Here is a 27,926-nt window from a genome sequence, read left to right as displayed (position 1 = left end):
TCTCTGTTGCATGTTACAGATCAACAATTTTCGAATGCAACGTGAATTAAATTGACCATTTCAGTTTTGCTATAAATACTGTTTATTGGTTCAAATGGCTCTGAGCACAATGGGACTTCACTGCTGAGGTCATCAGTCCCCTAGAACTTAGAACTACTTAAACCTAACTAACCTAAGGACAGCACACACATCCACGCCCGGGGCAGGATTCGAACCTGCGACCGTAGCGGTCGCGCGGTTCCAGACTGTAGCGCCTAGAACCGCTCGGCCACTTCGGCCGGTTACTGTTTATTCTTAAGTAACAGACTGGAGGGTAACTATGTAGAACAAAAGTGTTCCGTAGGTTGCGGGCCCTTTATATATCTTCGTTTAGTTTCTAGGCGGTTCACTGCTTCCAGTTTTTAGGGGAATATAGTAAGCCACTGAACGCATACGTAAAGAAAGCGATCGTTATGATGTAACGCCTGATAGGTATGCAACACATCCAGCGTACAGGATACGACCTTAACTGACCAAAACTTCTAGAGAAAGTACCGTAGCCTTTGTTTACTTATAGTAATCTACGGAAGCCTACGATAGTTTTACGGCTCTATGATAGACACAGTTCGGCAAGGAAGATGGTTCACAAATGGCTCTGAGCACTATGGGACTTAACGTCTGAGGTCATCAGTCCCCTAGAACTTAGAACTACTTAAACCTAACTAACCTAAGGGCAGCATACACATCCATGCCCGGGGCAGGATTCGAACCTGCGACCGTAGCGGTGGCGAGGTTCCAGACTGAAGGACCTAGAACCGCTCGGCCACAACAGAATCCACAAGTTTCTTCAGGAAGGCCATATCAAACAGAAGCCGTTGATAGTTGTATTACAGCGATGTTCATTGCTACGTTTCACCCGCTGTTCCAAATAGTTCCCAACGTTTGTTATGAATTAAGATCGAATGTCTTAGCGGAGGTGCGATAAGGTTCAGGTGAGCGTTCGTCAAAACAGGCATGAGTACGTACAGTAGTGAGAACACGCCTGTTGGCGTATTGGAGGCGGCTGGTCCCGGCGGAGGTTCGAGTCCTTCGGGCATGGGTGTGTGTGTTTGTCCTTAGGATAATTTAGGTTAAGTAGTGCGTAAGCTTAGGGACTGCTGTGCTTAGCACTTAAGTCCCATAAGATTTCACACACATTTGAACATTTTTGCGTATTGGAGGAGGGATGTCCACAGCATACTTAGCATCAATATTTTGAAGAAAGGCAACTCTTTGTCACCGAGAAAGTTGAAATAAACATCTTTGTTCGTGGTAACCTGAAAAACGGACCAAGTTACGGTACGTAAAAAATAAGCCCCAAAACACCACATAACGATGTCCGCCTTTATGACACCTTCCACAAACTGCGGATTAAAGGTCTCATTGTGCCGTCGGTGCAATCGACGCCTTGCATAATCGCGACTCGTGAGTATTCAGCAGCGAAGAAATTGTTGGGCACATCCATTATCATTGAAAAAAGGGAAGAAATAATATTCAACATAGTGAACTGAACTTGTATTATCGGAGAAAAGCAACGAAATGAAGCCAAATGAGAGGCAATATCTACTATTTTTGGGTACTGTGCAACCGGTTCAAATGTTTCGGTACGTTAGAGATCCTAACGAACTAGAAAGGACTTTTGTATGTATTTTGTTGAGATTCACAGACGCAAATACTTTATTTGTAATAGGTGGACACTGGTCATTATGGACACAAAATCTATAGACGAACATTTGAGAACAGAATTTTTAGATGAGCGTTACACGATAACACCTTAATTCAGCAAAATAAAGTCCACTATACTGACAAAGCGTTCCCCCCTCGTACAAATATGATGGAACTGTTCTCGAGGAATCAGTTGGCAAATGAGCGAAGAATATTCAGCTGCATATTGTGAATGGAACAAAATCAGTACAAAGCAGTATCAGTACGTTAACATCAAACGGGTGTAGAGCGGGGCTACCATGCTGTCTCTGTTTAGAATGATTCATTTACTGTTATGGGGAGGGGGAGGGGGGGAGAGGCACGTGACATCGAACAGTTCCACATCCGCGCCACATCACTTGCACGTGCATCGTGCGTAAGTAGCCGACATGGAAGTTCAGAAGCCACCACGTGTCTGTGAGTCTGATACAAATAATAACCACGACGATATGTGAAGATCAACCAATATGCTACAGGGCAACAACGCTGGAACAAATAAACTAGGGGGCAGCCGACTCGTAGCGACCACACTGGTCCAGAGGATTCTGCTGACAAGAAATACCATCAACTTATCCTCACATTTTAAGAAGAAAAAAGCACAAACTATAAATATCATCCCAGCAATCGGTCCCGCGCGAAAATTTGGGCCGTAATTCAGGCAGTACGCGGTTACGACCTACTGCAGGAACAGCTGAAAGCTTTTGTGCGCGCCGGTTGTTTCTCACGCGCTCCGTCTCCCAAGAGAAAGGTACAGCAGAATGGAGTGGTAAAAGGTTTGTTAAATACTGTTTTGAGGTTATTAACATACTTTGTTCAAATGGCTCTGAGCACTATGCGACTTAACTTCTGAGGTCATCAGTCGCCTAGAACTTTGAACTAATTAAACCTAACTAACCTAAGGACATCACACACATCCATGCCCGAGGCAGGATTCGAACCTGCAACCGTAGCGGTCGCTCGGCTCCAGACTGTAGCGTCTAGAACCGCCCGGCCATTCCGGCCGGCATACTTTGTTCATTGTGTCAAAGCATGCGGTTTCTAACCTGTAGTACTGGTAGAACTGGTAGGGAAAGAAACATAAATGAACGTGTAAGAGAGAAAATAGGAGCCGACGACTTCCCTTTGATTTTTTTTTTTTTGTTTGTTTGTTTGGTTGTTTGTTTTGCACATAATTAGAACGCCACATCATGCAGTGTTAGTTTATTGCGTATTTTATGTCCTTACAGAATATAAATTGCATTTTATAAGTAATAAAAGCTAGATGATCAAGTAATTACTGCGCTTTTATGTAACTAAAGCAATTACTCTTGATGAAAGTACAATTTACATGATAAACATAAAAATGCATATGCATATTATTATTACTGTTATTTTGTACTGAACAGAACTCCAGACCTGCAGAGAGTAATTTGAGGAAGAAATTTCTGAGAATGTGCCTTTGGCGCACAGTCATTGTATGGTAGCGAATCATTGACAGTGGGAAAACCGGAAAACAAGAAAATCTAAGCGTTTGAGATGTGGTGCTACACAAGACTGTTGAAAATCAGGTGGACTGATAAAATAAGGAATGAGGAACTTCTCGGAAGAGTCGGTGAAGAAAGAAACATGTGGAAAATGCTGACAAGAAGAAGGAACAGGATGATAGGACGTGTTGAGGCATCAGGGAATAATTTCCTTGGTACTGAAGAGAACTATAGAGGGTACAAACTGTAGGGAAAGACAGAGATTGGAAATCTTCAACAAATACACTCCTGGAAATTGAAATAAGAACACCGTGAATTCATTGTCCCAGGAAGGGGAAACTTTATTGACACATTCCTGGGGTCAGATACATCACATGATCACACTGACAGAACCACAGGCACACAGACACAGGCAACAGAGCATGCACAATGTCGGCACTAGTACAGTGTATATCCACCTTTCGCAGCAATGCAGGCTGCTATTCTCCCATGGAGACGATCGTAGAGATGCTGGATGTAGTCCTGTGGAACAGCTTGCCATGCCATTTCCACCTGGTGCATCAGTTGGACCAGCGTTCGTGCTGGACGTGCAGACCGCGGAGACGACGCTTCATCCAGTCCCAAACATGCTCAATGGGGGACAGATCCGGAGATCTTGCTGGCCAGGGTAGTTGACTTACACCTTCTAGAGCACGTTGGGTGGCACGGGATACATGCGGACGTGCATTGTCCTGTTGGAACAGCAAGTTCCCTTGCCGGTCTAGGAATGGTAGAACGATGGGTTCGATGACGGTTTGGATGTACCGTGCACTATTCAGTGTCCCCTCGACGATCACCAGTGGTGTACGGCCAGTGTAGGAGATCGCACCCCACACCATGATGCCGGGTGTTGGCCCTGTGTGCCTCGGTCGTATGCAGTCCTGATTGTGGCGCTCACCTGCACGGCGGCAAACACGCATACGACCATCATTGGCACCAAGGCAGAAGCGACTCTCATCGCTGAAGACGACACGTCTCCATTCGTCCCTCCATTCACGCCTGTCGCGACACCACTGGAGGCGGGCTGCACGATGTTGGGGCGTGAGCGGAAGACGGCCTAACGGTGTGCAGGACCGTAGCCCAGCTTCATGGAGACGGTTGCGAATGGTCCTCGCCGATACCCCAGGAGCAACAGTGTCCCTAATTTGCTGGGAAGTGGCGGTGCGGTCACCTACGGCACTGCGTAGGATCCTACGGTCTTGGCGTGCATCCGTGCGTCGCTGCGGTCCGGTCCCAGGTCGACGGGCACGTGCACCTTCCGCCGACCACTGGCGACAACATCGATGTACTGTGGAGACCTCACGCCCCACGTGTTGAGCAATTCGGCGGTACGTCCACCCGGCCTCCCGCATGCCCACTATACGCCCTCGCTCAAAGTCCGTCAACTGCACATACGGTTCACGTCCACGCTGTCGCGGCATGCTACCAGTGTTAAAGACTGCGATGGAGCTCCGTATGCCACGGCAAACTGGCTGACACTGACGGCGGCGGTGCACAAATGCTGCGCAGCTAGCGCCATTCGACGGCCAACACCGCGGTTCCTGGTGTGTCCGCTGTGCCGTGCGTGTGATCATTGCTTGTACAGCCCTCTCGCAGTGTCCGGAGCAAGTATGGTGGGTCTGACACACCGGTGTCAATGTGTTCTTTTTTCCATTTCCAGGAGTGTAATTGAGGATGTAGGTTCCAAGTGCTACTTTGACCTGAAAAGAGTGGCACAGGAGTGGAATTGGTGGTGGGCCACATCGAACCAGTCAGATCAAAAGAACCTTGACACCGCAACGGTAACGTAGTTGACTGCTGTATATGACGAGGGTTGGACCCGCCAGCGTAAAAAGAGGAGGGGAATATTGTGCTGTGGATGGAGAAGCGGTAACAGAGGAATGGCTCTGTCCGAAGAGATCAGTGACTTGGAACGTGCATTAGTCATTGGGTGACTCCTGAGTAACAGATCCTTCAGGGACATTTCAACCCTCTAAAACTGGCCAAGTCGACTGCTGGTGATGTGACTGTGAAGTGAAAACGCCAAGGGACAACCACAACAAAATCAATAGCAGGCCGACCAGATGTCCTGATGGACAGGGACCATTGAGCATCGCAGACTGTGGTTATAAAAATTGCGTGGACGCAGCGCTCCAGCAAGCACAGTGACTTTTCGTAGGAAGATACAAACAATGGACTACAGTGGTCCACCAGTTGCTCAGAATGTGCACGTTCCTGTAGTCGGTGCTGGGAGACTGTCGATGGGGTGTAAAGAGCGACGCCGCTGGCCTGTGGATGGTTGGAAACCGACTGATTTGGGCCGATGAACCACGTTATACCCTTGGCAATCCCGTAGTAGGGTTAGCGTTGGCGAATATCTGGAGAATGTTATCTGTCTTCACGTATAGTAACCCAGCAGAGATAGAATTTGGTTTCCAAAATAGTGGAGTAATTTTGATTTTCAGTTTTCCTCAGTAACTCTTTCCAGAGCATTTTAGACAAAAATTTCTGGAGAATAAGTATTTTTGAAAAAAGAAAAAACAGAAATTTTCAACATTTTTACATATGTTTACATTCTAACAAAATATAGTTTAAAAACATATCTTAAATTTTATTTCATGACATATACAAAATTTTGAGTTAAAAATTCGTCAACTTCTATTATTTTAGCTGAGATGTGGTTGACGTATACAATTCATCACTTCGACCAACAGGCAGTGGACGACCTAACTCGTCTTCTTCCCTCATGTTGAATTAAATCTCTGGTGCATTCGATCTCCCAACCACACACAGTACAACGATAGCAATCTAGGCGGATGACACAGCCATCCTCGCGCAAGATTGGAAACCATCAAACATTACGTCACGATTACAGACCGCACTCAGAGTGGCTGAGCCTTGGTTAGAGAAATGGCGTGTTAGAGTAAACGTCGACAAGTGCGAAGCCGTTCTGTTACCTACAAGACCGAAGCAACTGCGCAAACACCGATATTGTAGACCAATAACTCTACATGCACGCCCAATACGTTTCCGCGAGAAAGTCAAATACCTTGGTGTCTGGTTGGACCGGAAATTACTCTGGTGGGGGGGGGGGGGGACCACATACAACACATGACCAACAGAGCAAGCGCGAGGCTCAAACAGCTCTACCCTATGCTCAAGAGGCGTAGCACACTGAACAGACGGGTGTCGAGGTCCATGTACATGACACTTATTCGACCCCTGATGACGTACGCAGCCCCTGTCTGGGGATACGCCGCGCCCACACGCCTGCGCCGTCTGCAGATCAAAGAATACACACGCATCGCGGATCTTCACCGGGAATACCGACTTGGGACTCTCACGGAGGTAATCCACAAACTCGCCACAAGACTATACAGAAACTCCAGACATTCGCAGAACCTGTTCATTATGAATCTGGGGAACTACGACCACAACCATAGATGCAAAAATTACGGACCAAAAGACATACTTGCAAGGACTTAACATCTATGGCCAAGTACACGCAAACACAACGTTACAGGTGAGCCCCTGTTAATCAGCCACCATTACTGGATACCAGTTGGAACACACTTGCCGAATAACTGGCACCACGCAGGGAAGCCGTGCCGTACACTACGTGATATAACGATCCTGATTGTTCCGGGAAAGCAGCGGCTGCAGCAAACCGGGACACATCGCCATCGCCTGCCACGGTAATGATGCATGATACCCATACTAACAAACCCAACCTTGCATGAACTATCGCAGCTAGTAAGCTACTACTGCTCTTACTACCCATCCCACTATCGCAGAAGTTTTTTTCTCACGGCACGAGCCTTAGCACTTCTTTCCCCTCTGCTCTTCAAATCGCTACCCTCACTCGCGTTTCGTCCACTATCTATCACCTGATGGACCGTGTTAATGCGTAGTCTTACCCAGACGCACGGATAACATCACAGCCCAGCATCCTGTGATCCACCTATTAGATTACTAACTTGTTGACGGAGGTGACAGTAGAACTTTTGGTTCGGTCACCACGTTGGTGCGGGCGTGGAGGGGCCCCATCTCTATTTCTGGTGCATTACCGCATGATTCAAATTCACAATGAACACAGACAATGGAGCATCAGAGGTTTCTTTTAGGTGCATTTGTGGCCGCAAGTCTTTTTGCATTGGTATGTTCCTCAGTTCGAACTTGCAGTTAAATTCCATATGCATCATACTGAACTGCGGCTCTTATGGGAGATAGGCGTACCAAATCGAATTTGATGGGTGTAGCAACTTTAGATGAGCGAAAATATGACAATTAATATACAGAAGTGTTCGACACACCTCCATAAAACGCTACAAGGAAGGAAAAGTACCTTTGGATCTTCTCATACTTTTCCACAGGATGATCCTCTCTAAGCAGTTTGATAATGATCTGAAAAAGTACTTCGAGTACGAACTTGTTACCTTTCCATTGCCACTTTTTTCGAAGGAAGACATTCGCAGAGGGGTAAAGTCCACATTTTACTCTGCCTTTACGCCTCACCAGGAGACTGAGAAATGGGAAAGAGCGAGGTTAATACAGCATACAGTGGCTACCTCCTTCGAAGACTTCACTGGAATCGGAGCGAATGTTTTTCCGTTATTTTTAAAAGATTTGTGACCTACCTGCAACGACATTATGGTCAAGATGCTGTGCTGGTCTTCGATGGGTATCCAAATAAAGGAATGCTTCCCACAGTAAAAGTGTTTGTATTTGCAAAAATCCAACTGGAGAAAAAGAGAAGATTGTAAAACCAAATGATTTTTTTTTTGTCACGTTACCGAGGTGTCTCGAATAGATCTGTAGATGAGTTCCGATATCTGCGCTTTTTAAAATCTTTTACTATTACCAAATTTAAAAAAGGACTTCGATGCTCCATTGTCCGTGTTCATTGTGGATTCGAATCAAGCAGTAATGGACCAGAGATTGAATTCGACAAGGAAGAAGACGAGTTAGATCATCCACTGCCTATTGATCGAAGTGGTGAATTGTATACCTCAACCACATGTAAGCCAAAACAACAGAACAGTAGAAATTGACCAATTTTTAACTCAAAATTTTGTATATGTCAGTCAAATAAAATTTAAGATCTATTTTTAAACTGTATTTCGTTGAAATATAAGTACATGTATAAACGTTAAAAATCTGTGTTCTCTCTTTTTAAAATATACTTATTCTCCAGAAATTACATGAATCTCATGAATTACATGTACGTATTGCATACATAATAGCTTAAAGGTGACATTACACTCAGAAGTACTATTTTTGACTGAAAAGTTTGAAATTAACTTTCATTACAACCGTCACTGTAGGATTTCTCGGCGTGTATAGGGAGTAATTACAAATGTTTTATATGAATCCTGAAGGAAATTAAATCGTCTACGACACTGGTTATTATGAATTCTGCACAAAACAGCACTAAAAGAAAAATTATTAAAGCGAACCCACTGATATATACAACTTTTTGCTATTTCTCGATATTTCTGTAGATTTTTCACAGCGTCTGATAATTGCATATTTTTTCCTAAAATGCTCTGGAAGGAATTACTGAGGAAAAATTGAAAAAAAAAGAGCCATTTCTTAGCGGTTATTTCAAGATGGAGGATAAAGACAAGGCGTAGAAGGTCTAAAACTTGCATTTGTCACGAGAGGGGTAATACATACAACATGCCTGAAAATCAAAATTACTGCACCTTTTGTAATCCAAAACTTTTTTCAGAGCTTTTTTTTAAAAAAAATACTTATTCTCCAGAAATTACATGAATCTCATGAACTACTTGTATATATTGCATACATAATGGCTTAAAGGTGATATTACACTGAGAAGTATTATTTTTGACTGAAAAGTTTGAAATTAACTCTCATTAAAACTGTCAATGTAGCATTTCTCGGCGTGTATAGGGAGTAATTACAAATACTTTATATGAATCCTGAAGGAAATTAAATCGTCTACAACACTGGTTATTATGCATTCTGCACAAAACAGCACTAAAAGAAAAATTATTAAGGCGAAACCACTGATATATACAACTCTTTGCTATATCTCGACGTTTTTGCAGATTTTTCACAGCGTCTGAACTTTGCATATTTTTGCCAAAAATAACCTGGAAGGAGTTACTGAGGAAAAATTGAAAAAAAGTGCAATTTCTTAGCGGTTATTTCAAGATAGAGGATAAAGCACAAGGCGTAGAAGGTCTAAAACTTGCATTTTTAACGAGAGGGGTAAAACATACAACATGCCTAAAAATCAAAATTACTGCACCTTTTGTAATCCAAAACCTTTTTCAGAGCGCTCTCTACGGGGGCGGTAGTGCGAGCAGTGAAGTGCAGAGAAGGTGCTGTTACGGCATGAGGATATTTTTCGTGGTTAGAATGTAGTCCCCCAATTGTGCTCAAGAATACATTATTGCGAAAGGATACGCATGCCAATGCTGCCTGCATAAAGCAGCATCTCTGGCACAATGGTTTGTGGAGAGCAACATTCCTGGAGTAGACTGGCCTGCTCTGTGTCACGACCGAACTGAATAGAACAGCTGTGGCATTAGTTGGCACGTCGCCTTCGCTTCTGACACAGCGTTCAACACCACTATCTTCTCTGGTCCGGCTCTTGAAGAAGGATGGGCTGCTTGCTACTCTTCCACAGACGTTGAGATATCTCTCTGAAAGTGGCCTCTGCAGAGCTCAAGCCGCCATAATGGCGAAAGGTGGTCGCAACCCAAAGGTATCCGGATAGTTTTCCTCAAATATATATTGTATGGAAATGAATTTTACTCCTCAATAGATTATTATTATAAACATTTAAGGATTATAAAGTACTAGAAGCGATTAAAAATAAATTGAGTTGGACAAATTACAATATTTTTCTATCCGAATACAACCAAACTGTAGAAATGTTCCACACCATATCAGAAGGAAGCAGCGTCTTTTCAATTCACCAGTTGGTTGATCTATACGTTGGGGCCAAAATCAGCCGGCTGAGATCAGCTGTTCGCCGAATGTACGGAGCACGTGGGCGCGCGCATGCGCAGTGGAGTCCGGCCGGAGCGTCACGAATCGGCTCACGCGATAATTGCCACCGGCGGCTGCCCCGTGGAGCGATCCCGTAATTGTATTCGCGGCCGCGGAGAATCGCGCTAATGGTCCAATTTTCAGACGCGCTGCTCCTTTTTGCGCAGTCGTGCGCGTTTTATTGCTGCCCGGCGACGAACCGGTCGCGCACTTGCGGAAAGAGCAACTGTCACGGAGCACTCGCAACATTCCTGCGATGTCAACGCCTTGCCGTCGCCGTCGCCGTCGTCTGTCCGTGACACAACAGCGCAGAAGCGCCGTACTATCTCAACAGTAACCAGATTCTCGCTTATTGTTATTGCAAACAGAACCTTGATTAGGAACTGAAGTCACATAAAATGAATCGGTAAGTAGGTCGAGATCATGGTATGAGAGCCACCTCTTCTGTTGCCGGAGGATATCAGCTTCAGTGACAGTATTTGACACAATTTTGATCTTTGAATTGGTTGGATTACAAAGTTTCGGACTATTCACATTGTGTATGTTGTATTCTAATCATAATCCGTTAAGCCATAAATACAACTTCCCTCTTTTCTGTTAAAACTGTCAGTGTGGAAGAAAACAAAGTAGCTCATTGCTGAGTATACAATTCGGGAGAAACAGTTTATCTACAGCTTTAAATGCCCCACTATCGTAGTTAAAACTGTCTGCGAAAAAGGCAAAACCGCATATATTAACAGCTTTGTTTTAATAAATATATAGCCTATGTTTGTGTTAATGTTTATTAGAGTATCGTGTAAAAATCTTAAGTAAATGAGTCAAGAACTTTTCGAGATTTATGGTAACAACGTTAAACATGGACTGCGATATAGATTACTAAACGGATGATCTGGGGCACAGTCCCTGTTGCAGGTTTCTTATGCAACGACTTCTATGGTCAACAGAAATTTAGTTTTCAACGCTTTACACAGTTACTGACCTAATTAGAAAATTTAAAATGCTGTCCTGATCTACTCAATAACAGCTATAATCTTCTGTTAGAGGTGTAACATAATAAGTTAAATATTACAGTTGTATACTGAGTATATGTCTTGAAGGTTCGTAATTCACGGCGCGCAAATTATCCGGACTATATTCACCCAGCTTGCAACAGACTTAACGCATAATTTCAAACCTTTCCCAAACTTTTTCTTCTTATATAAAATCCTTCACAAAATGATGAAAGGAGAAAATGTATTTCTTCCTACATTCTGGCTGTTCGTGCCGTAAAACTGCAGCATCAGACATTTATTTTTTATTTATTACTTCTTTACTACTAGTTCTATTCGCAACACATTTTGCATACAGTATCCACATACCACTGAATCTATCTGCAAAATTATGTCATTTTGCGACACATAGTTGGCGAGATATGATGTTTTATACATGGGAGTTAGTTCGATTGTTTAAGAAATCGGGGGGGGGAGGGGGGGAGGGGTTTACGGGTGATCAAATACGTCAAGCAACGGAGAGGCGCACATCAGCTTTAGAACTGACAGTAATACGTCCGTAGTGCCGTAGTGACCTGTTAACGTGGTACAAATCCAAGAAAATCCATTGAAGTTGGTAAGGATCGTGGGAAAGTTTGCCATGAGACCACTGGAGACGGGAATGTATAGGTACTATATCAGCGCAATCTCTGCACTTAATCTGATAGATTTAGACAGGCTGTTCCATGTCCTTAACACTCGTAAGGATGTTGGTAGTTGGAATTTACCATACTGGTAAACTGCAGGAGTATCCAGGGCAAGGTTCCTGAATTAGTATCTCTTATTGAAGGAAATAGTGCGCATATAGTATTAGGAACGGAAAGTTGGTTAAAACCGGAAGTGAACAGTAACGAAATCCTAGACACAGAATGGAATATATACCGCAAGGATAGGATAAACGCCAATGGTGGAGGAGTATTTATAGCAGTAAAGAATTCAATAATATCCAGTGAAGTTATTAGCGAATGCGAATGTGAAATAATCTGGGTTAAGTTAAGTATCAAAGGTGGGTCAGATATGATAGTCGGATGCTTCTATAGGCCACCTGCATCAGCAACCGTAGTAGTTGAGCGCCTCAGAGAGAACCTGCAGAACGTCGTGAAGAAGTTTCGTGATCATACTATTGTAATAGGGGGAGACTTCAATCTACCAGGTATAGAATGGGATAGTCACACAATCAGAACTGGAGCCAGGGACAGAGACTCTTGTGACATTATCCTGACTGCCTTGTCCGAGAATTACTTCGAGCAGATAGTTAGAGAACCAACTCGTGAAGCTAACGTTTTAGACCTCATAGCAACAAATAGACCGGAACTTTTCGACTCCGTGAATGTAGAAGAGGGTATCAGTGATCATAAGTCAGTGGTTGCATCAATGACTACAAGTGTAATAAGAAATGCCAAGAAAGGAAGGAAAATCTATTTGCTTAACAAGAGTGATAGGGCACAAATCGCAGAATATCTGAGTGACCACCATCAAACGTTCATTTCTGAGGAAGAGGATGTGGAACAAAAATGGAAAAAATTCAGAAACATCGTCCAGTACGCCTTAGATAAGTTCGTACCGACTAAGGTCCAAAGCGAGGGGAAAGATCCACCGTGGTATAACAATCATGTACGAAAGGTACTACGGAAACAAAGAAAGCTTCACCATAGGTTTAAGAGTAGTCGAATCATAGCTGATAAGGAAAAGCTGAACGAAGCGAAAAAGAGCGTAAAGAGAGCAATGAGAGAAGCATTCAACGAATTCGAACATAAAACATTGGCAAACAATCTAAACAAGAACCCTAAAAAGTTTTGGTCATATGTAAAATCGGTAAGCGGATCTAAATCCCCTATTCAGTCACTCGTTGACCACGATGGCACCGAAACAGAGGACGACCGAAGAAAGGCAGAAATACTGAATTCAGTGTTCCGAAACTGTTTCACTGCGGAAAATCGTAACACGGTCCCTGACTTCAGCCGTCGCACGGACGCCAAAATGGAAAATATTGAAATAAACGATATCGGAATTGAAAAACAACTGCTATCACTTAGTAGCGGAAAAGCATCCGGACCAGACGAGATACCCTTAAGATTCTACAGTGATTATGCTAAAGAACTTGCCCCCTTTCTATCAGCAATTTATCGTAGATCTCTGGAAGAACGTAAAGTACCTAGCGACTGGAAGAAAGCACAGGTCGTTCCCATTTTCAAGAAGGGTCATAAATCAGATGCGAATAATTATAGGCCTATTTCACTTACGTCAATCTGTTGTAGAATAATGGAACATGTTTTGTGTTCTCGTATTATGACGTTCTTAGATAATACAAATCTCCTTCATCATAACCAACATGGATTCCGCAAACAGAGATCATGTGAAACCCAGCTCGCCCTATTTGCCCAAGAAATTCACAGTGCCGTAGACACTGGCGAGCAGATTGATGCCGTATTCCTGGACTTCAGGAAGGCATTTGATACGGTTCCGCACTTACGTTTAGTGAAAAAAATACGTGCTTACGGAATATCGGACCAGGTTTGTGATTGGATTCAGGATTTCCTAGAAGAAAGAACACAACATGTCATTCTTAACGGTTCAAAATCTGCAGATGTAGAGGTAATTTCGGGAGTACCGCAAGGAAGCGTGATAGGACCTTTATTGTTTACAATATACATAAATGACTTAGTTGACAACATCGGTAGCTCCGTGAGGCTATTTGCAGATGACACGGTTGTCTACAAGAAAGTAGCAACATCAGAAGACTCGTACGTACTCCAGGAAGACCTGCAGAGGATTAATGAATGGTGCGACAGCTGGCAGCTTTCCCTAAATGTAGATAAATGTAATATAATGCGCATACATAGGGGCAGAAATCCATTCCAGTACGATTATGCCATAGGTGGTAAATCATTGGAAGCGGTAACGACCGTAAAATACTTAGGAGTTACTATCCGGAGCGATCTGAAGTGGAATGATCACATAAAACAAATAGTGGGAAAAGCAGGCGCCAGGTTGAGATTCATAGGAAGAATTCTAAGAAAATGTGACTCATCGACGAAAGAAGTAGCTTACAAAACGCTTGTTCGTCCGATTCTTGAGTATTGCTCATCAGTATGGGACCCTTACCAGGTTGGATTAATAGAAGAGATAGACATGATCCAGCGAAAAGCAGCGCGATTCGTCATGGGGACATTTAGTCAGCGCGAGAGCGTTACGGAGATGCTGAACAAGCTCCAGTGGCAGACACTTCAAGAAAGGCGTTACGCAATACGGAGAGGTTTATTATCGAAATTACGAGAGAGCACATTCCGGGAAGAGATGGGCAACATATTACTACCGCCCACATATATCTCGCGTAATGATCACAACGAAAAGATCCGAGAAATTAGAGCAAATACGGAGACTTACAAGCAGTCGTTCTTCCCACGCACAATTCGTGAATGGAACAGGGAAGGGGGGATCAGATAGTGGTACAATAAGTACCCTCCGCCACACACCGTAAGGTGGCTCGCGGAGTATAGATGTAGATGTAGATGTAGATACTTGTCCTCAGCAATCCGTCGCACATGTCCTGAAGTACAGCGTCCACTTTTTCGTTGTTGACGGTGACGTTGTGAGCTTTTTCCAAGGAATTAAATATTTTTGTTATGAATTTCTAGTTAGTGTATCGCTTCAACTATCTCTGAAGCCACAACGTCGTTAATATTCCTAATGTAACCTGTGTTAGCAATAATACAGAGTAAATACCTATATGAATCAACCGAGCGGGGTGGCGCAGTGGTTAGACACTGGACTCGCATTCGGGAGGACGACGGTTCAATCCCGCGTCCGGCCATCCTGATTTAGGTTTTCCGTGATTTCCCTAAATCACTCCAGGCAAATGCCAGGATGGTTCCTCTGAAAGGGCACGGCCGACTTCCTTCCCTAATCCGATGAGACCGATGACCACGCTGTCTGGTCTCCTTCCCCAAACCAAGCAACCAACCTATATGAATCAATAATGTTTTATAGCGTACGTATAAAGTTTTCCAAAGCAACAGTTACTTCAGCTACCATTATCAAAATCTCTTCGAGGATTTTAACTTAACCACAGTATTGAATTCTTTCCTCGAAGAATGAGCATCCCGTCTCTTATCAAGTGCACAATAATTACGCAGTTGAACAGTATCATCGATTCTCGTGTTGGTAAATGAAGTGGTAAAATTTCACTTGTTGGTAGGATACTCATTACTACCAGTAATGATGTAACTTCCCGGATTCTCCCGAAATCATCTGAAGATGAACCTGAAAGGGTTCGAAAACCGGTTAATGTAATAAAGCATTATTAATGAAAAAAGTGACTGGTTGCAGTTGTGTATAATTTATTTACATTAATATACAGTCACGGTTCTAAAATATCCGTAATGGATAAGCATAATACAGTTTTAATGTTTTTTCGTCGACATGTACACTGCTGGGATTTAAAATTGCAACAACTTCAAGGCGGCAAGCTACAAATATCACACTGTCATGAAGAGTACTACATGTTAGAATATGCAGATGATTAGCATTTGAACGCAACCACAGAAAGCAGGTATGGTGTACTGTGGTCATCATTCTGTTCAAATGGTTCAGATGGCTCTAAGCACTATGGGTCATCAGTTCCCTAGACACAGAACTACTTATACGTAACTAACCTAAGGACATCACACACGTCCACGCCCGAGGCAGGATTCGAGCCTGCTACCGCAGCCGCAGCGCCGTTCCGGACTGAAGCGCCTAGAACCGCTCGGTCACAGCGGCCTGCCAACATTCTGTGTACTCGAAAAGATTAAGCAGCGTGCTTCTCATTCGGAAAAGTTATGCCTCGTGTAAGAAAGAGGTAGATTTACGGCGGCAGGATCATGTCCTATTGAGATTGCAGTAAACCGCTCGGCGATATCACTGCTTGTATTGGTCGGGATACCACACCTATCTTGCGAATATGGACTCGATGTGTTCAGAAGCGCCATATTCAATACAATGCAAGATCTCTACAGCACCACGCAAGTGTAGCCCAAGAGGAAAAATGTATTGTTCTCTATTGTTGCGGCTTCCATTGACGCGCCAACAAAGAGAGGTACAGCGGCAGTGGTGCGCCAGAAGACAACACTGGGCACAGAAGGGGAAACACATTGTCTATTCAGACGAGTCCGGTCCTGCCTACAGCACCATAATGGGCGTGTTCATGTGTGGAGGCTCTTAGGATAACTAACGTTGCCACATTGCTGTCGTCACCGCTATATGAGACCGCATCTTACGTGACGGTGTGGTGTTCCATTGGGTACACAGCACGCGTTACATTTCCGAGGTCTCCGTGGTGTTATCTTTCAGCAAAACAACGCAAGACCGCTTGTTGCCCATGCTGTCCTGATCTAACTCGACACAGAGGGCGTTTGACTGTAGACCGAACTAGCTCGTTCTCATGATTTCTCACCAACTGAAAACATCTGGTCATAAGATCGATGAATTATTGCACATAGATGAAGCAGCGTGGAATGACGTAGTCGTATCTGTCATCCAAAGTCACTTCAACTACATGCCCAGCCTAGTTAGAGACATTATGGCTGCCAGAGGTTGTAAACTCTGTTTACTAAATTTCGCAACCTGCACAAACCCAAAAAAACTACAAAATTTAATTATGTATGCTTCCTACTGGGCTGTATATACACAATAAATAAAATTCCAGCCCGCATCTCGTGGTCGTGCGGTAGCGTTCTCGCTTCCCACGCCCGGGTTCCCGGGTTCGATTCCCGGCGGGGTCAGGGATTTTCTCTGCCTCGTGATGGCTGGGTGTTGTGTGATGTCCTTAGGTTAGTTAGGTTTAAGTAGTTCTAAGTTCTAGGGGACTGATGACCATAGCTGTTAAGTCCCATAGTGCTCAGAGCCATTTGAACCATTTTTTGAATAAAATTCCGGTATATGCCATAATTAGTCAACAACTTTGACGCATTGGTGACACCAGTTCTCGTCAGATCATCGAAGTTAAGCGCCGAGGCTTTTTCAGACGGAGTTTTAAATGCTGTCCTTCCCTGTGGTCTAACATTGTAAAGCACTTGTTTCACCGATACTGGAACAGTTCTTCAGTAACTTGAGTTGAAAAAAAAAAAAAAAAAAAAAAAAAAAAAAAAAAAAAAAAAAAAGGAAGGAAGGTAAGCTGCAAGACTCTCAGCAGATTCTGCAGGAATGTTAAACCATTACATTTGACGGATAGCCGAAGAATGCTCATTATTATTTCTTGAAAGTCTATTTAAAAATTTCAAGAACCAGTATTAGAAAGGAGCTTTAGAATATCATTACCTACCTTCGTAGAGTCTGATGCTCCTACACAAATTGTGAAGATGCCATTATACTTGTAACACTCTGCAAAATCGTATTTGTAGTCACCCATTCCACATTACGCATTTGAGCGGTACGAAAAGAGGTCCTAATTGCGGGTTAATTAGCAATTCTCTAACAGCCACAACGTCATGATTTATTGTCAGGGTAATTGGTGTTTAAATTTTATTGATTATCCCATGTTTCAAGTGATAATGCTTACAAATTCCCGTTTGTTGTTGTAAATTAGAAGTGATAACAAGTTAACATTTTACGAAGATCCCTCCCGCATCTCGTGGTCGTGCGGTAGCGTTCTCGCTTCCCACGCCCGGGTTCCCGGGTTCGATTCCCGGCGGGGTCAGGGATTTTCTCTGCCTCGTGATGGCTGGGTGTTGTGTGCTGTCCTTAGGTTAGTTAGGTTTAAGTAGTTCTAAGTTATAGGGGACTTATGACCACAGCAGTTGAGTCCCATAGTGCTCAGAGCCATTTGAACCATTTTTTGAACGAAGATCCCTCTCGAAGATTCTTTGCAAGTAATTGGCAAAATGTTTCAGGTAGACATCAGTGTTTTATTTCTGCGTGCCTATCCTCTGCCTATTTTTTGTTCAGCCAAGAATATTTTGGCGTCGCCATGGGCAGCCCTCTGTCTCCCTTGGTGGCCAACCTTCTATGGAGAATTTCGGGAGAAAGCTCTTGCATTAGCTGCCCTTAAACCAACTGTACTTTGAAGGTATGTAGACGATTCTTTCATGGTGTGGCCTCATGGGGCAAATAAATTGATGGAGGTTCTTCACCACCTCACCTCCATTCATAACAAGATTCGGTTCACTATGGAACTAGAGAAAGATGATTGGCTGCATTTCTTGGCTAGAGACAAGAATGATGGCTCTCTGGGGCCTTCAGTTTATCGAAACCCCACTCATACTGGTTGATATTTAAAACGTCAAGTTGTCTTCACCCGTCGCAAACTATGAGCGTGCTTAAAACGCTTGTACGCAGAGTTCACATCGTCTCACATCTAGAGAGTTTGCCTAAAGAGCTCGCACACCTGAGCACAGTGTTCAGCAAATATTGTTATTCAACCCAGCACCTTAACAAGGCATTGTCAGTTAAAACCAAGAATCAGGAACTGGATAAAGAGGAGCACATTCCTTTTGTAGGAAAAATTTCGTTTAAAATAGCAAGAACCACCTGTAAATTTCAGATGAAAGTGATTCTCCGTCCACCATCTAAGATTGCAGACCTTTGTGATTAGTGAAAGACGATGTGTTTTTGCGGAAAGAAAAAAAAAAATACGTGTTTCACTATTTTCGGAAATTCAGCTCTCGGTGGGTTTAAATAGTGCCAAATTGAATCACTCACTCATCACAGCCCAGCCCAAACTGCTAAGGTTGGAAACTTGAAATCTGAAGAAGGTTTAGATCTTATACTGTAGGCGTCATTCAAGAAGGGTTTTTTCGAAATTCCAGCCTTAACAGGGTGGAATTGGGGATACAAGGTTTTTTGAAAATATGTCGCTATTAGGGCAATTTTGAACCTAGACCTATAAAAATTTTTATTTGGGTTCTCAGTCAGAAATAAAGAAAAATGTGCTTCAGCATTTTTGGAAATTTAATCCATTTTGGATAGTGGGGAAAAGTTTATTTGAAAATAAATAACTGTTAAAGAACTACTAAAGCAGGAAAATAGGTGTTTGACTTCTCGGTTATAATGAAAAAAATACGTCTTAGTGTTTTTGGAAATTCAACCCCTGGGGAGATGAAACAGGGCCAAACTGACTCACTGACTCATCATGCCCAGCCCAAACCGGTAAGGTTAGAAATTTGGAGAGGGGTATGGATCTTATACTGTAGGCAGCGTTTAAGAAGGGATTGTCGAAATTCCGTTCCTAAGAGGGTGAAAATATGTCACTATTAAGGCAATTTTGGAACTAGAACTACAAAAATTGGTATTCGGTTTCTGTCAGATATTTAAAAATTACGTGTTTCAGCATTTTTTGAAATTCAGCCATTAAGGGGGCAAAATAGCGGATGAAAAGTTATTTGAAAATAAATCAATATTAACGAACTACTAAAGCATTTTTAAAGTTACATCTATGAAAATTGGTGTTTGATTTTTCAGTAAGAAATAAAATAACATGTTTTTCAGTGTGTTTGGAAATTCAGCCCCTAAGGGGGTGAAACAGGAGATGAAATACCTTCTGAAAATTAGTCGCTATTAAGACAATTTTGAAGCTAGACCTACAAAAATTGGTATTTAGTTTCTCGATCAAAAATACAGAAATACAGGTTTCAGTCTTTTTGAAAATTTAACACCTATGGGGATGAAATAGTGGGTGAAAGTTCTTTTAATATAAATCATTATGAAAGAACTACTTAAGTATTTCTGAAGCTAGATCTATGAAAATAGGTATCTGACTTCTCGGTTGCAAATAGTGTTTTTGGAGATTCAACCCCTAAGGGGCTGGAAAAGGGAATAAAATTTTATGAAAATATTTCATTCTGGAGGCATTTTAAAAGCTAAATCTACGAAAATCTGAATTTGGCTTTTCTGTTAGAAATTAAAAAAAAACCTTTTTCACTGTTTTTTTGAAATTCTACCCCTAAGGAGGTGAAACAGGAGATCAAAATTTTTAAGAAAAAATTTCTTAAAACTAAAAAAAAAAATGATAGCTATGGAAATCGGTATTTCACTTTTCGGTTATGGGATGAAAATTTCTATGGAAATATTACCACAAGAACGAAAGGTTAATAGAAACCTTGGGCTCCCGCTACCAGAGTCACCGCTTGGTCAGAGATACATTCGGAAAAAAAACATGATTCTATGGCTTTAATTAGCATGAGAATTTCAGAAGGTATTGTAGTTAGTGATCAACATAAAATTTCGATTATTGTTTGTATATATATCAAAACATCATTGCGAATATATTTTTTTACAGGTAGTGTGTTTTTTTTATTGTTCTTGTTGTGGCCTACAGTCCGCAGACTGATACGATGCAACTCTCCCGATTGTCTCTCCCTAACTGCTACCTGCATTTGAACTTCAGTCAAGCCTTGGTCTCCCTCTACAATTTTTACTCTCCGTACACTTGGTTAACAAATGGACCTTTCCTTCACGCTTCAAGAGATACCTTATCACCCGATCCCTTCTTTTAGTCAAGTTGTGCCGTAAATTCATAATTTATCCGTATCGATCTTCAGCAGTCTACAGTAGCACCACATATCAGAGACTTCTTTTATTTTGTTGTTTGGACTCTTAAAAGCATGCTTTTGTTAATATTTGACACAAGCAAGTAACATTGAAGCCATTCAAACCGTTGAAGACGCTCATAAACATTTTTGTGTAAATCTGAATTGTACATCGATTTTCTCGAAGTGGCTGTTCAGAGTGTTTTCTAGTCTGTTGGGGTGTTATATAAAGGACAACTGAGACGATGACACGGTGACATGATGCTAATTGAACTGTCCCTGCTACGACTAAGGACGTTTGTCTTACGTGTTCGGTCGACGTTGACAGCTACGGCTTGTAGCGGCGATAACGGCGTGTGGGGGAACGTGCTACGGCTGACTCGGAGTAGCAAACTGCAGCATCCGTAGTGGACGCTGCCAGCGTGTGTTTCGCGTCTCAGTAACCTCTTACAACGCGTTTCAGACAGTTATCTCAGGCCCATTCAGAAGATGTGTACCCTTTCTCGACGCCATCCTCTGCGGCTCTGTCTGTAGCTGCCACAGCATTTGCCTTCAAGACGCGTGTTGCCTCATGCAAATGAGAACTATTTGCGACGATGCTGTTCGTTCGCCTGTTATTCCACTTAGTAAGCAGTCATTCATTAACTTCGTTCCCTTATGTAGGACAGGAGTTTCATTTACATCTGCTGCTGCAGTGTGAATATTAGAGACATTTCCTTTCAACAGGGGACACATAAGCCTATCTGCAATTTGGCAAAAGCAAAGATTTATTTTAAATCAATTTTATAATCTGTTTATAAACGCCAATTTGAGTTTCGCTCAGAAAGCATTCGATGAAACTTTACGCTTCCTCCGAAGTATTAATGTACGCGTTAGACAACATAGAACCAATTGTAATACAAAACACTTTCAAGTAAAAATGCTGTTAATTCTGGGTTTTTGTTACTATTACAGCATTTAGTTTTGGCTTGTTTCATCATATCGTGTTGCATTTCACGTTTATTTCAAATAACTTAACTTGCGTTATTGTGATGTATTGTCTGGAATTTCTATGTGGCTTAGCCTCTGTTGTCACATCGTAGAGGAATAGGGCTGTATAATTTGAGAAATCACAGTGTAAACGATGATCGAAAATTAACGCTACAAAAGAAGCAATTGTGTTGTTTTCAGTATTTGTTGGAGAAGAACCGCCACTTTCCAATATTTTGATTTTTGAACGCAAAATAAGCATGAGTGTAAAGAGCAACATCAGCGCTAACCATTGTTTCCTTACATGAGACACAAAATGTATTTATTGAATTTTTAAACTCTTTAACGTGACCTCTGTTCTGACATAACATGTAATTCCCTACTACATTTAGGCTTAATCAGATTGATCACGAACTCTTTCCTGCTTGTAGATACACGTATTTCGTGCGAAACAGCAATTTTTTTCACAATTCTATCCCACGAGAAAAAAAGTATGATAACATTTGTCATCATATTTTACGCCAGAGTCACATAACTATTCACTGGGTGGACAAAAGTCATGGGATGCCTCGTAATATCGTGTCGGATCTCCTTTGCCCAGCGTAGTGCAACAACTCGACATGGCATGGACTCAACAGGCCGCTGGTAGTCCGCTGCAGAAATATTAAGCCACACTGTCACTATAGCCGTCCATAATTACGAAAGCGTTGCCAATGCAGGAGTTTGTGCACGAACTGAATTCTCGATTATGTCCCATAAATGTCAATGGGATTCATGTCGGGCGATCTGGATGCCCTATCATTCGCTCGAACAACTGTGACCCGGTGACAAGACGCACTGTCATCCATAAAAATTCCATCGTTGTTTGGAGACACGAAGTCCACGAATGGCTACAAATGGTGTCCAAGTAGTCTAATGTAACCAGTTCCAGTAAATTATCAGCTCAGTTGGGCCAGAGGACACAGTGTATTCCCCGTAAACACAGCCCACAACATTATGCAGCTACCACCAGCTTGCACAATTTCTTACTGACAACTTGGGTCCAAGACTTCGTGGGGTCTGCGCCACACTCGAAACCTACCATCAGCCCTTACTAACCGATATCGGGATTCATCTGACCAGGCCGTGATGTCCCTGCCGGGATTCATCTGACCAGCCATGATGTTCCTGTCGAGATTCATCTGACCAGGCCATGTTGTTCCCGCCAGGATTCATCTGGCCAGACCATGATGTTCCTGTCGGGATTCATATGACCAGGCCGTGATGTTCCTGTCGAGATTCATCTGACCAGGCCATGAAGTTCCTGCCAGGATCATCTGACCAGCCATGATGTTCCTGTAGAGATTCATCTGACCAGGCCATGATTTTCCTATCGGGATTCATCTGACCAGGCCATGAAGTTCCTGTCAGGATTCATCTGACCAGGCCATGATGTTCCTGTTGGGATTCATCTGACCAGGCCGTGATGTTCCTGTCGAGACTCATCTGACCAGGCCATGAAGTCCCTGCCAGGATCATCTGACCAGCCATGATGTTCCCGTAGAGATTCATCTGACCAGGCCATGATTTTCCTGTCGGGATTCATCTGACCAGGCCATGAAGTTCCTGTCGGGATTCATCTGACCAGGCCATGAAGTTCCTGTCAGGATTCATCTTACCAGGCCATGAAGTTCCTGTAGGGATTCATCTGACCAGGCCATGATTTTCCTGTCGGGATTCATCTGACCAGGCCATGAATTTTCTGTCGGGATTCATCTGACCAGACCATGAATTTTCTGTCGGGATTCATCTGACCAGGCCATGATTTTCCTGTCAGGATTCATCTGACCAGGCCATGAAGTTCCTGTCGGGATTCATCTGACCAGGCCGTGATGTTCCTGTCGGGATTCATCTGACCAGGCCATGATGTTCCTGTTGAGATTCATCTGACCAGGCCGTGATGTTCCTGCCAGGATCATCTGACCAGCCATGATGTTCCTGTAGAGATTCATCTGACCAGGCCATGATTTTCCTGTCGGGATTCATCTGACCATGCCATGAAGTTCCTGTCGGGATTCATCTGACCAGGCCATGATTTTCCTGTCGGGATTCATCTGACCAGACCATGAATTTTCTGTCGGGATTCATCTGACCAGGCCATGATTTTCCTGTCAGGATTCATCTGACCAGGCCATGAAGTTCCTGTCGGGATTCATCTGACCAGGCCATGATTTTCCTGTCGGGATTCGTCTGACCAGGCATGATTTTCTTGTCGGGATTCATCTGACCAGGCCTTGATTTTCCTGTCGCGATTCATCTGACCAGGCCATGATTTTCCTGTCGGGACTCATGTGACCAGGCCGTGATGTTCCTGTCAGGATTCATCTGACCAGACCACGATGTTCCTGTCGTCTAGGTTCCAACCGATATGCCCACCAGCCCAGGAGAGGCGCTGCAGGTGCTGTCGTGCTGCTAGCAGACACACTCGATTCCGTAGTCTGCTGCCGTAGCACAGTAACGCCAAATTTCGCCACACTGTCCTAACGGAAACGTTCTTCGAATGTCTCATATTGATTTCTGCTGTTATTTCACGCAGTGTTGCTTGTCTGTTAGTACTTGCATCTCTACACAGGTGCTCTCGGTCGTTAAGTGAGGCGTTGTCCGTGGTGAGAGTTAATGCCTGAAATTTTGCATTTCCGTCTTACTCTTGATACTGTGGATCTCCGAATATTTAAGTCTCTAACGATTTCCGAAATAGAACGTCCCTTGCGTGTAGCTCCAATTGTCACTACCTTCAAAGTGTGTTAATTCAGTGGTACGGACATAATCACGTCGGAAACTTTTTCACATTACTCACCTGGGTACAAATGATAGCTTCGCCAATGCACTGCCCTTTTATACCTTGTGTAGGTGACACTACCGCCAACTTTATATATGCATATCGCTATCCCACGACTTTTGTCACGTCAGTTACACCTCTTTGCTTGCTTCTTCGAATATGAGTTACGTCCTGATACACTGTGGTCATGCATGAATGGTAAACAATTAGCACCTTCGCCTTGACAAGAATTTCAAGTATAAATGTTCGTATATAATGAAATAATAAGCAATCAGTTGCAAGTGTCAACAATAATGCGACAGGTGTAACCATCTGAAGAATGGCACTAAATGACTGAAACCGGTGAAGAAATTATACACTACTGGCCATTAAAATTGCTACGCCACGAAGATGACGTGCTACAGACGCGAAATTTAACCGAAAGGAAGAAGATGCTGTGATATGCAAATGATTAGCTTTTCAGAGCATTCACACAAGGTTGGCGCCGGTGGCAACACCTACAACGTGCTAACATGAAGAAAGTTTCCAACCGATTTCTCATACACAAACAGCAGTTGACCGGCGTTTCCTGGTGAAACGTTGTTGTGATGCCTCGTGTAAGGAGGAGAAATGCGTACCATCACGTTTCCGACTTTGATAAAGGTCGGATTGTAGCCTATCGCGATTGCGGTTTATCGTATCGCGACATTGCTGCTCGCGTTGGTCGAGATCCAATGACTGTTAGCAGAATATGGAATCTGTGGGTTCAGGAGGGTAATACGGAACGCCGTGCTGGATCCCAACGGCCTCGTATCACTAGCAGTCGAGATGACAGGCATCTTATCCGCATGGCTGTAACGGATCGTGCATCCACGTCTCGATCCCTGAGTCAACAGATGGTGACGTTTGCAAGATAACAACAATCTGCAAGAACAGTTCGACGACGTTTGCAACAGCATGGACTATCTGCTCGGAGACCGTGGCTGCGGTTACCCTTGACGCTGCATCACAGACAGGAGCGCCTGCGATGGCGTACTCAACGACGAACCTGGGTGCACGAATCGCAAAACGTCATTTTTTCGGATGAATCCAGGTTCTGTTTAGGTATCATGATGGTCGCATCCGTGTTTGGCGACATCGCGGTGAACGCACATTGGAAGCGTGTATTCGTCATCGCCATACTGGCGTATCACCCGGCGTGATGGTATGGGGTGCCATTGGTTACACGTCTCGGTCACCTCTTGTTCGCATTGACGGAACTTTGAACAGTGGACGTTACATTTCAGATGCGTTACGATCCATGGCTCTACCCTTCATTCGATCCCTGCGAAACCCTACATTTCAGCAGGATAATGCACGACCACATGTTGCAGGTTTGTACGGGCCTCTCTGGATACAGAAAATGTTCGACTGCTGCCCTGGCCAACACAATCTCCAGATCTCTCACCAATTGAAATGTCTGGTCAATGGTGGCCGAGCAACTGGCTCGTCACAATACGCCAGTCACTACTCTTGATGAACTGTGGTATCGTGTTGAAGCTGCATGGACAGCTGTACCTGTACACCCCATCCAAGCTCTGTTTGACTCAATGCCCAGGCGTATCAAGGCCGTTATTACGGCCAGAGGTGGTTGTTCTGGGTACCGATTTCTCAGGATCTATGCACCCAAATTGAGTGAAAATGTAATCACATGTCAATTCTAGTATAATATATTTGTCCAATGAATACCAGTTTATCATCTGCATTTCTTCGTGGTGTAGCAATTTTAATGGCCAGTAGTGTACTTCTTTTATGCATCTGGTTGCTTATTATTTCATTACGCGCATATACCACTATAGTTGCTGAGGATGGATAAAATACTACAAACGTTCCTGCAAAGTGTGAAAAAACTTCACTCGTTACAGTTTTCTAATGCCTCGCACACAAAAGGCCTAACGAAAATGATGAATAGTATTCGAATAACGTATTAAGTAGTCGAGTAATCTTAAACAGTTTGATCTCTGAGGAAGGCCGTCGCCCATTTCAATGGACTCGTTGGCTTTCGCAATAGAACGTGTACTTCGTAGTTCATTTTGGTATGGAACCAGAAATTCGTCTCCTGGGTTTACTTTTACAATGTATATTTCATTGTCATTGTACCTTACTCACAAAAGCCCAACGTATTAGTGAATGTAATGCTTCCAGCCGCGTCATCTTTCAGAGTGTCTAACCAAACTTCTACGACACGCAACAGCTGTGTTGTGTGAATGACTTAGTATATAATTTTGCAGTTTGTCTGCATACATGGGACCCGGAAAGCCCAGTTCCAAGTGTTATTGCCGTGAACCAGACACATTTACGGATGCTAAAAGGGTCTCCCAAAAGGACTGCAAGCATCTTCATCAGACTATCGACGTAGTGATTTTGTCGACAAGTTCGTTAGGTATCTTTTATGAATGAAGCTTCTTGGTTATTAACAGCTTCCCACGCTTTAAGTATTTTCCAAAATGCTTACTACTCTTGTTGATACACACTGCATATCTTTGGTTGTCGTACATTACAAGGTAGCTCTCAGTCCTGTCAAGCCGCTGATTATACTGGTCAGCACCGTCATACTGCTTACTGCGCTAGAAGATATCTTTCCCCCTCCGGCCGTAAATTTCAGGCTCTTGTCCAGTGAGTATGTCTCGTACTTGCTTCCTATCATTTTACACTCTATGCTTCCCACAGAAGTAGCATAAATACTGGATAAAATGCTAAACCAATTTTCTTAGAAGTTTTTTTTTAAGTTCAAGTATTTCAAATTACTCGATTTCATTCCACCGTTAGATATTATCTCTGTGTGCCCCATAATTTCGTTTCCAGTCCTGCTCTCTTTTTTAAATAAATATTCTGGTCTCCGACTTTCAACCACAACTTCTCTTGTCATTGTAATGTCAGTAACAACACTTGGCCGAAGACACCGAGGCAACAGAAGAAATAAGTACTATATTTGCTCACAGGTCAAGAACTCGACGAATTAGTTCCCGAATCAACGAACAATAAAATCACAGGAAAAGACAGAATGAACGCAGAATTTATGAAATATGATGGCATATTCCTGAATGTTAGGAAACTGCAATTTTGTGCTGCTTACAGAGTGAAATCCCAGATGAATGGAGGAATATATATCTCTTCAGAAAATAAGTGCGTTACCAGCTATAAGTCTACTGTGTATGGCAAATAAGAACGAGCTATAAAGAAGTACAAACAATAAATGAAGCACTTTTTTCAGGGGATCAGAATGGTTTTAGAACTCGCAGCTGCAACGTTTTTATTATAACACAACCGACAGAAAAGAAATCTTCATAGCATTTATACATTACATGAAGGCGTTTGACGGAATAGACAGACGATTTCTGTGGAGCGTAATGGAAGAACGGTGACA

Source organism: Schistocerca nitens, chromosome 2 (genome assembly GCF_023898315.1).
Source record: "Schistocerca nitens isolate TAMUIC-IGC-003100 chromosome 2, iqSchNite1.1, whole genome shotgun sequence".
Lineage (NCBI taxonomy): Eukaryota > Metazoa > Arthropoda > Insecta > Orthoptera > Acrididae > Schistocerca > Schistocerca nitens.
Note: the sequence above shows the minus strand (reverse complement) of the source record.